This window comes from Tenrec ecaudatus, chromosome 9 (assembly GCF_050624435.1).
Source record: "Tenrec ecaudatus isolate mTenEca1 chromosome 9, mTenEca1.hap1, whole genome shotgun sequence".
NCBI classification, from domain to species: Eukaryota; Metazoa; Chordata; class Mammalia; order Afrosoricida; family Tenrecidae; genus Tenrec; species Tenrec ecaudatus.
The window spans coordinates 31,543,752-31,560,580 of NC_134538.1; positions in this window are offsets into that span (position 1 = coordinate 31,543,752).

The following is a 16,829-nucleotide window of genomic DNA, read 5'->3' on the forward strand; positions in this document are numbered from 1 at the left end:
CCATGCCTGGGGCTCCCAAAGGCTAAGGGCGGGGGCACCACATGCCTGGGGCTCTCTAAGTCAAAGGGCTGGGGCTCCCCAGGCCTGGGGCTCCCAAAGCCTAAGGGCTTGGGCACCCCCGGTCTGGGGCTACCTAAGCCTAAGGGCTGGGACGCCCCAGGCCGGTCGCTCCCTAAGCCTTAGAGCTGGTGCGCCCCAGGCCACGGGCTACCTAAGCCTGAGAGCAAGGGCGCCCCAGGCCTGGGGCTCCCTAATCCGAAGGTCTGGGGCGCCCCATGCATGGGGCTCCCAAATCCTAAGGGGTGGGTCGCCGCAGTCCTGGGTACCGTAAGCCTAAGTGCTAGGGCGCCCCAGGCCTGGGGCTCCCTAATCCTATGGGCTGGGGCGCCCCAGGCCTGGGGCTCCCTAAGGCTAAGGGCTGGGGTGGCCCAGGCCTGGGGCTTTTAAGCCTAAGGGCTGGGGCGCACCAGGCCTGGGGCTCCCAAAGCCTAAGGGCTGGCTCGCCCCAGGCCTGTTGATTCCAAAGCCTAAGGGCTGGAGCGCCCCAGGCCTGGGGATCCCAAAGCCTAAGGGCTGGGTCGCCCCAGGCATGGGGCTCCCTAAGCCTTAGGGCTGGCGCACTCCAGGCCTGGGACTCCCTAAGACTAAGTGCTGGGGCGCTCCAGGCCAGGGGATCCCTAAGTCTAAGGGTTGAGTGTCACCAGGCCTGGAGGTCTCTAAGCTTAAGGGCTAGGGCGCCCTTGGCCTGGGGCAACCAAAGCCTAAGGGCTGGGGCACCCCAGGCTTGGGTGTCCCTAAGCCTAGGGGCTGGGTTGCCCCAGGCTTGGGTCTCCAAAAACCTAAAGGCTGGGGCGCCCCAGCCCTGTAGCTCCCTAAGCCTAAGGGCTGGGTCGCACGATGCCTGGGGCTCCTTAAGCCTAACGGCTGGGGTGCCCGAGGCCTGGGGCTCCTTAAGCCTAAAGGCTGGGGCACCCCAGGCATGGGGCTCCCTAAGCCTAAGGTCTGGGGCGCCCCAGGCCAGGAGCTACCTAAGCCCAAGGGCGTGGGCGCCCCAGGTCAGGGGCTCCCTAAGCCGAAGGGCTGGGGTGTCCCAGGCATAGGGCTCCCAAAGCCTAAAGACCGGGGCTCCCCGGGTCTGGGGCTACCTAAGCCTAAGGGCTGGGCCACCCCAGGCCTGGGGCTCCCAAATCCTATGGGATGGGGCGCCCCAGTCCTGGGTTCACTAAGCCTAAGGGCTGGGGCGCCCCAGGTCTGGGGCTCCCTAAGCCTAAGTGCTGGGGCGCCCTAAGCCTGGGGCTCCCAAAACCTAAGTGCTGGGCGCCCCAGGACTGTGGCTCCCTAAGGCTAAGTTCTGGGGCGCCCCAGGCCAGGGGCTACCTAAGTTTAAGGGTGAGGCACCCTAAAACTGGGGCTCCCTAAGCCGAAGGGCTGGGTCGCACGATGCCTGGGGCTCCTTAAACCTAACGACTGGGGTGCCCTTAGCCTGGGGCTCCTTAAGCCTAAAGGCTAGGGCGCCCCAGGCATGGGGCTCCCTAAGCCTAAGGTCTGGGGCGCCCCAGGCCAGGAGCTACCTAAGCCCAAGGGCGTGGGCGCCCCAGGTCAGGGGCTCCCTAAGCCGAAGGGCTGGGGTGTCCCAGGCATGGGGCTCCCAAAGCCTAAAGACTGGGGCTCCCCGGGTCTGGGGCTACCTAAGCCTAAGGGCTGGGCCACCCCAGGCCTGGGGCTCCCAAATCCTATGGGATGGGGCGCCCCAGTCCTGGGTTCACTAAGCCTAAGGGCTGGGGCGCCCCAGGTCTGGGGCTCCCTAAGCCTAAGTGCTGGGGCGCCCTAAGCCTGGGGCTCCCAAAACCTAAGTGCTGGGCGCCCCAGGACTGTGGCTCCCTAAGGCTAAGTTCTGGGGCGCCCCAGGCCAGGGGCTACCTAAGTTTAAGGGTGAGGGGCCCTAAAACTGGGGCTCCCTAAGCCGAAGGGCTGGGGTGCCCAGGCCTATGTCTCCCAAAGCCTAAGGGCTGTGGCGCCCCAGGTCTGGGGCTACCTAAGCCTAAGGGATGGGGCGCCCCAGGCATGGGGATGCCAAAGCCTAAGAGCTGGGGCGTCCATGGCCTGTGCCTCCCTAAGCCTAAGGGCGGGGACGCCCCAGGTCTGAGGCTCCCTAAGCCGATGGGCTGGGGCGCCCAAGGCCTGGGGATCCCTAAGCCTAAGGGCTAGGACGGCCCTGGCCTGGGGTTCCCAAAGGCTAAGGGATGGGGCACCCCATGCCTTGGGATCCCTAAGCCAAAAGGCTGGTGCGCCCCAGGCCTGGGACTCCCAAAGCCTAAGGGCTGGAGCGCCCTAGGTCTGGGGCTACCAAAGCCTAAGGGCTGGGGCACACCAGGCCTGGGGCTCCCAAATTCTAAGGGCTTCGGCGCCCCACTCCTGGGTTCCCTAAGCCTAAGGCCTGGGGCGCCCCATACCTGGGGCTCCCAAAGGATAAGGGCTCGGACGCCCCAGGACGGTGGCTGCCTAAGCCTAAGTGCTGGGGCGCCCCAGGCCACGGGCTACCTAAGCCTGAGGGCGAGGGGGCCCCAGGCTTGGGGCTCCCAAATCCTAAGGGCAGGGTCGCCCCAGTCCTGGGTTCCCTAAGCCTAAGGGTTGGGGCGGCCCAGGCCTGGGGCTCCCTAAGCCTAAGGGCTGGGGCCCCCCAGGCCTGGGTCTACCTAAGCCTAAGGGCTGGGGCGCCCCAGGCCTGGGGCTCCCTAAGACTATGGGCTGGGGTGCCCCAGGCCTGGGGCTCCCTAAGCCTAAGGGCTGTGGCGCCCTGACCTGGGGCTCCCAAGCTTAAGGTTTGGGGCGACCCAGTCCTGGGGCTCCCTAAGCCTAAGGGCTGGGGCACCCAAGGCCTGGGGCTTTTAAGCCTAAGGGCTGGGGCGCCCCAGGCCTGGGGCTCCCAAAGCCTAAGGGCTGGAACGCCCCAGGCCTGGGGATCCCAAAACCTAAGGGCTGGGGCACCCCAGGCCTGGGGCTCCCTAAGCCTTAGGGCTGTCGCACTCCAGGCCTGGGACTCCCTAAAACTAAGTGTTTGGGCGCCCCAGGCCAGGGGATCCCTAAGTCTAAGGGCTGGGGGTCACCAGGCTTGGAGGTCCCTAAGCCTAAGGGATGGGGCGCCCCTGGCCTGGGGCTCCCAAAGCCTAAGGGCTGGGGCACCCCAGGCCTGGGGGTCCCTAAGCCAAGGGGCTGGGGTACCCCAGGCTTGGGGCTCCCAAAGCCTTAGGGCTGGGGCGCCCCAGCCCTGGGGCTCCCTAAGCCTAAGGGCTGGAGTGCCCCAACCTGGGGCTCCCTAAGCCTAAGGGCTGGGTCGACCGATGCCTGGGGCTCCTTAAACCTAAGGGCAGGGGTACCCGAGGCCTGGGGCTCCTTAAGCCTAATGGCTGGGGCGCCCCAGGCCTGGGGATCCCTAAGCCTAAGGGCTGGGGCCCCCAGGGCTGGGGCTGCCTAAGCCTAAGTGCTGGGGCGCCCCAGGCCAGGAGCTAACTAAGCCTAAGGGCGTGGGCCACCCAGGTCTGGGGCTCCCTAATCCGAAGTGGTGGGGTGCCCCAGGCATGGGGCTCCCAAAGCCAAATGGCTGGGGCTCCCCAGGTCTGGGGCTACCTAAGGTTAAGGGCAGGGCCACCCCAGGCCTGGGGCTCCCAAATCCTAAGGGATGGGGCGACCCAGTCCTGGTTTCACTAAGCCTAAGGGCTGAGGTGCCCCAGGCCTGGGGCTCCCTAAGCCTACGGGCTGGGGCGCCCCAGGCCTGGGGCTCCCAAAGCATAAGGGCTGGGCGCCCGAGGATTGTGGCTCCCTAAGGCTAAGTGCTGGGGCGTCCCAGGCCTGGGGCTACCTAAGCCTAAGGGCGGGGGCACCCGAAAACTGGGGCTCCCTAAGCCAAAGTGCTGGGGTGCCCCAGGCCTATGGCTCCCAAAGCCTAAGGGCTTTGGCGCCCCAGGTCTGGGGCTACCTAATCCTAATGGATGGGGCGCCCCAGGCATGGGGTTGCCAAAGCCTAAGGGCTGGTGCGTCCCTGGCCTGTGCCTCCACAATCCTAAGGGCGGGGGCGCCACAGGCCTGAGGCTCCCTAAGCCGATGGGCTGGGGCGCACAAGGCCTGGGGATCCCTAAGCCTAATGGCTGGGTCGCCCCACGCCTGGGGCTCCCTAAGCCTAAGTGCTGGGACGGCCCTGGCCTGGGGTTCCCAGAGGCTAAGGGCTGGGGCGCCCCATGCCAGGGGCTTCCAAAGGCTAAGGGCGGGGGCACCCCAGGCCTGGGGCTACCTAAGCCTAAGGGCTGGGGCGCCCGAGGCGTGGGGCTCCCAAATCCTAAGGGCTGCTGCGCCCCAGTGCTGGGTTCCCTAAGCCTAAGGGCTGGGGCGCCACAGACCTGGGGCTCCCTAAGCCTAAGGCCTGGGGCGCCCCAGGCCTGGGGTTCCAAAAGAATAAAGGGCTGGGTTGCCCCAGGCCTGTGGCTCCCAAAGCGTAAGAGCTGGGGCGCCCCCGTTCGGGGGTTCCCAAAGCATAAGGGCTGGGCACCCCAGGACTGGGGCTCCCTAAGCCTAAGGTTTGGGGCGCCCCAAACCTGGGCTCCCTAAGGCTAAGGGCTGGGGCACTCCAGGCCTGGGGATCCCTAAGTCTAAGTGCTGGGGCGCACCAGTCCTGGGGTTACCTCAGCCTAAGGGCTGGAGCACCCCAGGCCTGGGGATCCCAAAGCATAAGGGCAGGGTCGCCCCGGGCTTGGGGTTCCCAATGCCTAAGGGCTGGGGCACCCCCGGCCTGGGGAACCCAAAGCCTAAAGCCTGGGGCACCCAAGGCCTGGGGCTCCCTAAGCCTAATGGCTGGGGCGCCCCAGACCTGGGGCTCCCTAAGCCTAATAGCTGGGGCGCTTCACGCCTGGGGCTCCCAAAGCATAAGGGCTGGGCGCCCCAGGCTTGGGATCCCTAAGCCTAAGGGCTGGGGTGCCCCGGTCCTGGGGTTCCCAAAGCCTAAGTGCTGGGGCACCCCGGGATCTGGGGCGCCCAAGCCTAAGGGCTGTGGCTCCCCAGACCTGAGGCTCCCAAAGTCTATGGGCTGGTGCGCCCCAGGCCTGGGGCTCCCTAAGCCTAAGGGCTGGGTCGCCTCAGGCCTGGGGCTCCCTAAGCCCAAGGGCTGGGTCGCACCAGGCTGGGGGCTCCCTAAGCCTTAGGGCTGGGGCTCCCAAAACCTAAGGGCTGGGGCTTCCCTTGTCTGGGGCTCCCTAAGACTAAGGGCTGGGGCGACCCAGGACGGGGGCTCCCAAAACCTAAAAGCTGTGGCGCCCCAGGCCAGGGGCTCCCTGAGCCTAAGGGCTGGGCACCCCAGGCCTGGGGCTCCCTAATCCTATGGGCTGGGGCCTCAGGCCTGTGGCTCCCTAAGCCTAAGTTGGGGTTCGACCCAGGCCAGGGGCTCCATAAGCCTAAGTGCTGTGGTGACCCACGCCTGGGGCTCCCTAATCCTAAGTTTTGGGGCGACCCAGGGCTGGGGCTCCTTATGCCTAAGGGCTGGGGGGCCCAAGGCCTGGAGTTTTTAAGTCTAAGTGCGTGGGCGCTCCAGGCCAGGGGTTCCCTAAGTCTAAGGGCTGGGGGTCACCGGGTCTGGGGCTCCCTAAGCCCAAGGCTGGGTCACCCCAGGCCTGGGGCTCCTTAAGCCTAAGGGCTGGGGCGACCCAGGCCTGGGGCTACCTAAGCCTAAGGGCTGGGGCGCCCCAGGCCTGTGGCTCCCAAAGGCTAAGGGCTGTGGTGCCCCATGCCTGGGGCTCAAAAAGCCCAAGGGCTGGGGCATCCCAGCCCTTCGGCTTCCTAAGCCTAAGCGCGGGGCGAGCCAGGCCTGGGGCTCCCAAAGTCTAAGGGCTGGGGCTCCCCATGCCTTGGGCTCTCAAAGGCTAAGGGCTTGGGTGCCCCAAGACTGGGGCTCCCTAAGCCTAAGTGCTGTGGCGCCCCAGGCCTGGGGCTCCCAAAGCCTAAGGGCTGGGGCTTCCCTTGTCTGGGGCTCCCAAAGCCTAAGGGCTGGGGCGCCCCAGGCCTGGGCGTCCCGAAGCCTAAGGGCTGGGTCTCCCCAGGCCACGGGCTCCTTAAGCCTAAGGCTGGGGCGCCCCAGGCCTGGGGCTCCCTAAGCCTAAGGGCTGGGTCGCACCAGGCCTGGGGCTCCCTAAACCTAAGGGCTGGGGCGCCCCAGGCCTGGGGCTCCCAAAGACTAAGGGCTGGGGCTTCCCTTGTCTGGGGCTCCCTAAGACTAAGGGCTGGGGCGCCCCAGGACGGGGGCTCCCAAGAACAAAAAGCTGTGGCACCCCATGCCAGGGGCTCCCTGAGCCTAAGGGCTGGGGCGCCCAAGGCCTGGGGCTCCCTACGCCTAAGGGCGGGGTGAGCCATGCCTGGGGCTCCCAAAGGCTAAGGGCTGGGGCGCCCGATGCCTTGGGCTCTCAAAGGCTAAGGGGCTGGTGTGCCCCAGGCTTGGGGCTCCCAAAGCCTTAGGGCTGGGGCGCCCCAGCCCTGGGGCTCCCTAAGCCTAAGGGCTGGGTCGCCCGATGCCTGGGGCTCCTTAACCCTAAGCGCTGGGGTACCCGTGGCCTGGGGCTCCTTAAGCCTAATGGCTGGGGTGCCCCAGGCCTGGGGCTCCTTAAGCCTAAGGGCTGGGGCTCCCAGGGCTGGGGCTTCCTAAGCCTAAGTGCTGGGGCGCCCCAGGCCAGGAGCTAACTAAGCCTAAGGGCGTGGGCCCCCCAGGTCTGGGGCTCCCTAATCTGAAGGGCTGGGGTGCCCCAGGCATGGGGCTCCCAAAGCCAAATGGCTGGGGCTCCCCAGGTCTGGGGCTACCTAAGGTTAAGGGCTGGGCCACCCCAGGCCTGGGGCTCCCAAATCCTAAGGGATGGGGCGACCCAGTCCTGGTTTCACTAAGCCTAAGGGTTGGGGTGCCCCAGGCCTGGGGCTCCCTAAGCCTACGGGCTGGGGCGCCCCAGGCCTGGGGCTCCCAAAGCATAAGGGCTGGGCGCCCGAGGACTGTGGCTCCCTAAGGCTAAGTGCTGGGGCGGCCCAGGCCTGGGGCTACCTAAGCATAAGGGCGGGGGCGCCCCAAAACTGGGGCTCCCTAAGCCAAAGTGCTGGGGTGCCCCAGGCCTATGGCTCCCAAAGCCTAAGGGCTTTGGCGCCCCAGGTCTGGGGCTACCTAATCCTAATGGATGGGGCGCCCCAGGCATGGGGATGCCAAAGCCTAAGGGCTGGTGCGTCCCTGGCCTGTGCTTCCACAATCCTAAGGGCGGGGGCGCCACAGGCCTGAGGCTCCCTAAGCCGATGGGCTGGGGCGCACAAGGCCTGGGGATCCCCAAACCTAATGGCTGGGTCGCCCCAGGCCTGGGGCTCCCTAAGCCTAAGTGCTGGGACGGCCCTGGCCTGGGGTTCCCAGAGGCTAAGGGCTGGGGCGCCCCATGTCAGGGGCTACCAAAGGCTAAGGGCGGGGGCACCCCAGGCAGGGGCTACCTAAGCCTAAGGGCTGGGGCGCCCGAGGCCTGGGGCTCCCAAATCCTAAGGGCTGCGGCGCCCCAGTGCTGGGTTCCCTAAGCCTAAGGGCTGGGGCGCCACAGACCTGGGGCTCCCTAAGCCTAAGGCCTGGGGCGCCCCAGGCCTGGGGTTCCAAAAGCCTAAGGGTTGGGGTGCCCCAGGCCTGTGGCTCCCAAAGCGTAAGAGCTGAGGCGCCCCCGGTCGGGGGTTCCCAAAGCATAAGGGCTGGGCGCCCCAGGACTGGGGCTCCCTAAGCCTAAGGTTTGGGGCGCCCCAAACCTGGGCTCCCTAAGGCTAAGGGCTGGGGCACCCCAGGCCTGGGGATCCCTAAGTCTAAGTGCTGGGGCGCACCAGTCCTGGGGTTACCTCAGCCTAAGGGCTGGAGCACCCCAGGCCTGGGGATCCCAAAGCCTAAGGCTGGTGTGCCCCAGGCCTGGGGCTCCCAAAGCCTAAGAGATGTGGAGGCCCAGCCTTAGGGCTCCCGAAGCCTAAGTGCTGGGGCGCCCCAGGTCTGGGGCTACCTAAGCGTAAGGGCTGGGGCGCCCCAGGCCTAGGTCTCCCTATGTGTATGGGCTGGGAGGCCCAGAACTGGGGCTCCATAAGCCTAAGGGCTGGGGTGCCCCAGGCCTGGGGCTCCCTAAACCTAAGGGCTGGGGCGCCCCAGGCTGAGGCACCCAAATCCTAAGGGCTGGGGCGCCCCAGGCCTAGGGTTCCCAAAGCCTAAGGGCTGGGGCACCCCAAGCCTGGGGCTCCCTAAGCCTTAGGGCTGTCGCACTCCAGGCCTGGGACTCCCTAAGACTAAGTGTTTGGGCGCCCCAGGCCAGGGGATCCCTAAGTCTAAGGGCTGGGGGTCACCAGGCCTGGAGGTCCCTAAGCCTATAGGCTGGGGAACCCCAGGCCTGGGGGTCCCTAAGCCTAGGGTCTGGGGGGCCCAGGCTTGGGGCTCCCTTAGCATAAGGCCTGCGGCGCCACAGGCCTGTGGCTCCCAAAGACTAAGAGCTGGGGCACCCCAGGCCTGGGGCTCCCAAAGTCTAAGGGCTGGGGTGCCCCATGCGTGGGGCTCCCAAAGGCTAAGGGCTCGGACACCCCAGGCCGGTGGCTGCCTAAGCCTAAGTGCTGGGGCGCCCCAGGCCACGGGCTACCTAAGCCTGAGGGCCAGGGCGCCCCAGGCTTGGGGCTCCCAAATCCTAAGGGCTGTGTCGCCCCAGTCCTGGGTTCCCTAAGCCTAAGGGTTGGGGCGGCCCAGGCCTGGGGCTCCCTAAGCCTAAGGGCTGGGGCTCCCCAGGCCTGGGTCTACCTAAGCCTAAGGGCTGGGGCGCCCCAGGCCTGGGGCTCCCTAAGACTATGGGCTGGGGTGCCCCAGGCCTGGGGCTCCCTAAGCCTAAGGGCTGTGGCGCCCTGACCTGGGGCTCCCAAGCTTAAGGGTTGGGGAGACCCTGTCCTGGGGCTCCCTAAGCCTAAGGGCTGGGGCGCCCAAGGCCTGGGGCTTTTAAGCCTAAGGGCTGGGGCGCCCCAGGCCTGGGGCTCCCAAAGCCTAAGGGCTGGAACGCCCCAGGCCTGGGGATCCCAAAACCTAAGGGCTGGGGCACCCCAGGCCTGGGGCTCCCTAAGCCTTAGAGCTGTCGCACTCCAGGCCTGGGACTCCCTAAGACTAAGTGTTTGGGCGCCCCAGGCCAGGGGATCCCTAAGTCTAAGGGCTGGGGGTCACCAGGCCTGGAGGTCCCTAAGCCTAAGGATGGGGCGCCCCTGGCCTGGGGCTCCCAAAGCCTAAGGGCTGGGGCACTCAGGCCAGGGGGTCCCTAAGCCTAGGGGCTGGGGTGCCCCAGGCTTGGGGCTCCCAAAGCCTTAGGGCTGGGGCGCCCCAGCCCTGGGGCTCCCTAAGCCTAAGGGCTGGAGCGCCCCAGGCCTAGGGCTCCCTAAACCTAAGGGCTGGGTCGCCCGATGCCTGGGGCTCCATAACCCTAAGGGCTGGGGAGCCCGAGGCCTGGGGCTCCTTAAGCCTAATGGCTGGGGCGCCCCAGGCCTGGGGATCCCTAAGCCTAAGGGCTGGGGCTCCCAGGGCTGGGGCTTCCTAAGCCTAAGGGCTGGGGTGCCCCAGGCCTGGGGCTCCCAAAACCTAAGGGCTGGGGCTTCCCTTGTCTGGGGCTCCCTAAGACTAAGAGCTGGGGCGCCCCAGGACGGGGGCTCCCAAAACCTAAAAGCTGTGGCGCCCCAGGCCAGGGGCTCCCTGAGCCTAAGGGCTGGGCACCCCAGGCCTGGGGCTCCCTAAACCTATGGGCTGGGGCCCCAGGCCTGTGGCTCCCTAAGCCTAAGTTGGGGTTCGACCCAGGCCAGGGGCTCCATAAGCCTAAGGTTTGGGGCGACCCAGGGCTGGGTCTCCCTAAGCCTAAGGGCTGGCGGGCCCAAGGCCTGGGGTTTTTAAGTCTAAGTGCCTGGGCGCTCCAGGCCAGGGGCTCCCTAAGTCTAAGGGCTGGGGGTCACCGGGCCTGGGGCTCCCTAAGCCTAAGGCTGGGTCACCCCAGGCCTGGGGCTCCTTAAGCCTAAAGGTTGGGGCGACCCAGGCCTGGGGCTACCTAAGCCTAATGGCTGGGTCGCCCCAGGCCTGGGGCTCCCTAAACCTAAGTGCTGTGGCGTCCCAGGCCTGGGGCTCCCTAAGCCTAAGTGCTGGGGAGCCCCAGACCTGAGGCTCCCTAAGACTAAGGGCTGGGGCGACCCAGGCCAGGGGCTACCTAAGCCTAAGGGCGTGGTCGCCCCAGGCCTGGGGCTCCCAAAGCCTAATGGCTGCGGCACCCTAAGAATAAGGGCTGGGGTGCTCCAGGCCATGGGCTCCCTAAGTCTAAGGGCTGGGGGTCACCTGGCCTGGGGCTCCCTAAGCCTAAAGGCTGGGGCGCCCAAGGCCTGGGGCTCCCTAAGGCTAACGGTTGGGGCGCCCCAGGCCTGGGGCTCCCTAAGCTTAAGGGCTGGGGCGCCCCAGGCCTTGGGGTCCCCAAGCCTAAGGGCTGGGGTGCCCCAGGCCTGAGCGTCCCGAAGCGTGAGGGCTGGGTCTCCCCAGGCCACTGGCTCCTTAAGCCTAAGGGCTGGGGCGCCCCAGGCCTGGGGCTCCCTAAGCCTAAGGGCTGGGGCGCCCCAGGCCTGGGGCTCCCAAAGCCTAAGGGCTGGGGCGCCCCAGGCCTTGGGCTCCCAAAGCCTAAGGGCTGGGTCTCCCCAGGCCACGGGCTCCTTAAGCCTATGGGCTGGGGCGCCTCAGGCCTGAGGCACCCTAAGCCTAAGGGCTGGGTCGCACCAGGCCTGGGGCTCCCTAAGCCTTAGGGCTGGGGCGCCCCAGGCCTGGGGCTCCCAAAGCCTAAGGGCTGGGGCTTCCCTTGTATGGGGCTCCCTAAGACTAAGGGCTGGGGCACCCCAGGACAGGGGCTCGCAAAAACAAAAAGCTGTGGCGCCCCATGCCAGGGGCTCCCTGAGCCTAAGGGCTGGTGCGCCCAAGGCCTTGGGCTCCCTAAGGCTAAGGGCTGGGCACCCCAGGCCTCGCGCTTCCTAAGCCTATGGGCTGGGGCCCCAGGCCTGTGGCTCCCTAAGCCTAAGGGTGGGGCCGACCCAGGCCAGGGGCTCCATAAGCCTAAGTGCTGGGGCGCCCCAGGCCTGGGGCTTCCTAATCCTAAGGCTTGGGGCGACCCAGGGCTGGGTCTCCCTAAGCCTAAGGCTGGGGGCCCCAAGGCCTGGGGCTTTTAAGTCTAAGTGCTGGGGCGCTCCAGGCCATGGGCTCCCTAAGTCTAAGGGCTGGGGGTCACCGGGCCTGGGGCTCCCAAAGCCTAAGGACTGGGGTGGTCCAGGCCTGGGGTTCCCAAAGCCTAAGGGCTAGAGCGCCCCTGGCCTGTGACTCCCAAAACCTAAGGGCTGGGGCGCCCCAGGCCTGGGGCTCCCTAAGCCTAAGGCCGGGGCACCCTAGGACATGGGCTCCCAAAGCCTAAGGCTGGTGTGCCCCAGGCCTGGGGCTCCCTAAGCCTAAGGGCTGTGGCGGCCCAGCCTTAGGGCTCCTGAAGCCTAAGGGCTGGGGCGCCCCAGGCCTGGGGCTACCTAAGCGTAAGGGCTGGGGCGCCCCAGGCCTAGGTCTCCCTACGTGTAAGGGCTGGGAGGCCCAGACATGGGGCTCCCTAAGCCTAAGGGCTGGGGCACCCCAGGCTGAGGCACCCAAATCCTAAGGGCTGGGGCTCCCCAGGCCTGGGGCTCCCTACGCCTAAGGGCTGGGTCGCCCCAGGCCTGGGCTCCAAATGCCTAAGGGCTGGGGCGCCCCAAGCCTGGGGCTCCCTAAGACTAATGGCTGGGGCGCCCCAGGCCTGAGGCTCCCTAAGCCTAAGGCCTTGGGCGCCCCAGGCCTGGGCTCCCAAATCCTAAGGGCAGCGGCGCCCCAGGCCTGGGGCTACCAAAGCCTAAGGGCTGGGGCGCCCCAGGCCTGGGGCTCCCAAAGGATAAGGGCTGGGGCACTCCAGGTCTGGGGCTCCCAAAGGATAAGGGCTGGGGCCCCCTAGGCCTGGGTCTCCCAAAGGATAAGGGCTGTGGCGCGCCAGGCCTGGGGCTTCCTAAGCCTAGGGCTGGGGCGGCCCAGGCCTGGGGCTCACGAAGCCTAAGGGCTGGCGAGCCCCAGTCCTGTGCTCCCAATGCCTAAAGGCTGTGGCGCCCCAGGCCTGGGGCTCCCAAAACTTAAGGGCTGGGGCGCCCCAGGCGTGGGGCTCCCAAGACCTAAGGGCTGGGGCGCCCCAGGCCTGGGGTTCCCAAAGCCTAAGGGCTGGGGCCCCCCTAGCCTGTGGCTACCAGAGCTTAAGCGCTGCGGCGCCCCCAGCCTGGGGCTCCCAAAGGATAAGGGCCTGGGCGTCCCAGGCCTGGGGCTCCCAAAGCCTAAGGAGTGGGGAGCCCCAGGCCTGGTGATCCCAAAGCCTAAGGGCTGGGGCGCCCCAGGCCAGGGGCTACCTAAGCCTAAGGGCTGGGGCTCCCCAGGCCTAGGGCTCCCTAAGAGTAAGGGCTGGTAGCCCCAGGCCTGGTGCTCCCTAAGCCTAATGGCTGGGGCGCCCCAGGCCTTGGGCTCCCAAAACCTAAATGCTGAGGCACCCAGGCCTGGGGCTCCCAAAGCCTAAGGGTTGGGGCGCCCCGGGCCTGGGTCTCCCAAAGCCTAAGGACTGGGGTGGTCCAGGCCTGGGGTTCCCAAAGCCTAAGGGCTACAGCGCCCCTGGCCTGTGACTCCCAAAACCTAAGGGCTGGGGCGCCCCAGGCCTGGGGCTCCCTAAGCCTAAGGCCTGGGGCACCCTAGGCCTTGGGCTCCCAAAGCCTAAGGCTGGTGTGCCCCAGGCCTGGGGCTCCCAAAGCCTAAGAGATGTGGAGGCCCAGCCTTAGGGCTCCCGAAGCCTAAGTGCTGGGGCGCCCCAGGTCTGGGGCTACCTAAGCGTAAGGGCTGGGGCGCCCCAGGCCTAGGTCTCCCTATGTGTAAGGGCTGGGAGGCCCAGACCTGGGGCTCCCTTAGCCTAAGGGCTGGGGTGCCCCAGGCCTGGGGCTCCCTAAACCTAAGGGCTGGGGCGCCCCAGGCTGAGGCACCCAAATCCTAAGGGCTGGGGCTCCCCAGGTCTGGGCTCCAAATGCCTAAGTGCTGGGGCGCCCCAAGCCTGGGGCTCCCAAAGGATAAGGGCTGGGGCACTCCAGGTCTGGGGCTCCCAAAGCTTAAGGGCTGGGGTGCCCCTGGCCTGGGGCTCCCAAATCCTAAGGGCTGCTGCGCCCCAGGCCTGGGACTCCCTAAGTCTAAGGGCTGGGGCTCCCCAGGCCTGGGGCTCCCTAAGCCTAAGGCCTGGGTCACCCTAGGCCTGTGGCTCCCAAAGCCTGAGGCTGGTGTGCCCCTGTCCTGGGGCTCCCTAATCCAAAGGGCTGGGGTGCCCCTGGCCTGGGGCTACCTAAGCCTAAGGGCTCTGTCGGCCCAGCCTTGGGGCTCCCTAAGCCTAAGGGCTGGGGCGACCCAGGCCTGGGGCTACATAAGCTTAAGGGTTGGAGTGCCCCAGGCCTGGAGATCCCTAAGCCTAAGGGCTGTGACTCCCCAGGCCTAGGGCTCCCGACGCCTAAGGGCTGGGGCACCCCAGACCTATGCTCCAAATGCCTAAGGGCTGGGGCTCCCCAGCCAGGGGCTCCCTAAGACTAAGGGCTGGGGCGCCCCAGGCCTGAGGCACCCTAAGCATAAGGGCTGGGGCGCCCCAGCCCTGGGCTCCCATAGCTTAAGGGCAGGGGCACCCCATGCCTAGTGCTACCAAAACCTAATTGCTGGGGCGCCCCAAGCTTGGGGCTCCCAAAGGAAAACGGCTGGGGCACTCCAGGTCTGGGGCTCCCAAAGCCTAAGGGCTCGGGTGCCCCTATCCTGGGGCTCCAAAAGCCTAAGGCCTAGGGCACTCCAAGCCTGGGGCTCCCTAAGCCTAAGGGCTGGCGAGCCCCAGTCCTGGGCTCCCAATGCCTAAAGGCTGTGGGGCCCCTGGCCTGGGGCTCCCAAAACCTAAGGGCAGGGGAGCCCTAGGCCTTGGGCTCCCAAAGCCTAAGGGCTGGGGCACCCCAAGCCTGGGGCTACCAAAGCCTAAGGGCTGAGGCTCCCAGGGCTGGGGCTCCCAAAGCCTAAGCGCGTTGGCAGCCCATGCGTGGGGCTCCCAAAGCCAAAGGCTGGGGTGCCCTTGGCCTGGGGTACCCAAAGCCTAAGGGCTGGGGTGCCCCAGGCCTGGGGCTACCAAAGACTAAGGGCTGGGGCGACCCAGGGCTGGGGCTCCCAAAGGATAAGGGCTGGGGGGCCCCATGCCTGGGGCTCCCAAAGCCTAAGCCCTGGGGCGACCCAGGCGTGGGGCTCCCAGAGCCAATGGCTGGGGTGCCCCTGGCCTGGGACTCCCAAAGCCTAAGGGCTGGGGCGCCCCAGGCCTGGGGCTCCCTAAGCCTTAGGGCAGGGGCGCCGCAGGCCTGGGGCTCCCAAAGCCTAAGGGCTGTTGCTCCCCAGTCCTGGGGCTCCATAAGCCTAAGGGCTGAGGCGCCCTGGCCTGGGGCTCCCTAAGCCTAAGGGCTTGGGCGCCCCAGGTCTGGGATGCCCCAGGCCTGGGGCTCCCTAAGCCTAAGGGCTGGGAGGCCCCAGCCCTGGGGCTCCCAAAGCCTAAGGGCTGGGGAGCCCGAAGCCTAGGGCTCCCTTAACTTAAGGGCTGTGGCGCCCCTGTTCTGGGGCTCCGTATAACTAATGGCTTGGGCTTCACAGGTATAGGTCTCTCTAAAAGTAAGGGCTGGGAGCCCCAGGCCTGGGGCTCCCTAAGCCTAAGGGCTGGGGTGCCCCACGCCTGGGGCTCCCTAAGCGTAAGGGCTGGGGCGCCCCATGTTGAGGCACCCATATCCTAAAGTCTGGTGCGCCCCAGGCCTGGGCCCCAAATGCCTAAGGGCTGGGGCGCCCCAAGCCTGGGGCTCCCTAAGACTAAGGGCTGGGGCGCCCCAGGCCTGAGGCTCCCTAAGCCTAAGGGCTGGGGCACCCTGGCCTGGGATCCCAAATCCTAAGGGCAGGAGCGCCCCAGGCCTGTGGCTACCAAAGCCTAAGGGCTGGGGCGCCCCAGGCCTGGGGCTCCCAAAGGATAAGGGCTGGGGCACTCCAGGTCTGGGGCTAACAAAACCTAAGGGCTGGGGTGCCCCTGGCCTGGGGCTCCCAAATCCTAAGGGCTGGATCGCCCCAGGCCTGGGGCTCCCTAAGCCAAAAGACTGGCGAACCCCAGGCCTGGGCTCCCAATGCCTAAGGGATTGGGGCGCCCCAGGCCTGGGGCTCCCAAAACCTAAGGGCTGCGGCGACCCAGGCCTGGGGCTCCCAAAGCCTTAGGGCTGGGGTGCCCCAGACCTGGGGCTTCCAAAGGATAATGGCTGGGGCGCCCCAGGCATGGGGCTCCCAAAGGATTAGGGCTGGGGCTCCCCAGGCCAGGGGCTTCAAAAGGTTAAGGGCTGGGGCGGCCCTGGCGTGGAGCTCCCAAAGCCTAAGGGCTGGGGCGCCCAGGCCTGGGGCTCCCTAATCATAATGGCTGGCGAGCCCCAGGCCTGGGATCCCAATGCCTAATGGCTGTGTCGCCTCAGTCCTGGGGTTCCCAAAACCTAAGGGCTGGGGTGCCCCAGGCCTGGGGCTCCCAAAACCTAACGGCTGGGGCGCCCCAGGCCTTGGGCTCCCAAAGCCTAAAGGCTGGGACGCCCCAAGCCTGGGGCTACCAGAGCCCAAGGGCTGGGGCGCCCCTGTCCTTTGGCTCCCAAAGCCTAAGGGCTGGGGCGCCCCAGGCCTGGGGCTCCCTAAGCCTAAGGCCTGGGGCACCCTAGGCCTGGGGCTCCCAAAGCCTAAGGTTGGGGTGCCCCTGTCCTGGGGCTCCCTAAGCCAAAGGGCAGGGGTGCCCCTGGCCTGGGGCTACCTAAGCCTAAAGGCTCTGTCGGCCCAGCCTTGGGGCTCCCTAAGCCTAAGGACTGGGGCGACCCAGGCCTGGGGCACCCTAAGCCTAAGGGATGGGGCGCCCCAAGCCTGGGGCTCCCTAAGACTAAGGGCTGGGGCGCCCCAGGCCTGAGGCTCCCTAAGCCTAAGCGCTGTGCCACCCCAGGCCTGGGATCCCAAAGCCTAAGGGCAGGGGCACCCCAGGCCTAGTTCTGCCAAAACCTAAGTGCTGGGGCGCCCCAGGCTTGGGGCTCCCAAAGGATAACGGCTGGGGCACTCCATGTCTGGGGCACCCAAAGCCTAAGGGCTGGGGTGCCCCTAGCCTGGGGCTCCCTAAGCCTAAGGGCTGGCGAGCCCCAGTCCTGGGCTCCCAATGCCTAAAGGCTGTGGCGCCCCAGGCCTGGGGCTCCCAAAACCTAAGGGCTGGGGCGCCCCAGGCCTTGGGCTCCCAAAGCCTAAGGGCTGGTGCACCCCAAGCCTGGGGCTACTATAGCCCAAGGGCTGGGGCGCCCCTGTCCTTTGGCTCCCAAAGCCTAAGGGCTGTGGCGCCCCAGGCCTGGGGCTCCCTAAGCCTAAGGCCTGGGGCACCCTAGGCCTGTGGCTCCCAAAGCCTGAGGCTGGGGTGCCCCTGTCCTGGGGCTCCCTAATCCAAAGGGCTGGGGTGCCCCTGGCCTGGGGCTACCTAAGCCTAAGGGCTCTGTCGGCCCAGCCTTGGGGCTCCCTAAGCCTAAGAGCTGGGGCGCCCCAGGCCTGGGGCTACATAAGCTTAAGGGTTGGAGTGCCCCAGGCCTGGAGATCCCTAAGCCTAAGGGCTGTGGCTCCCCAGGCCTAGGGCTCCCGACGCCTAAGGGCTGGGGCACCCCAGACCTGT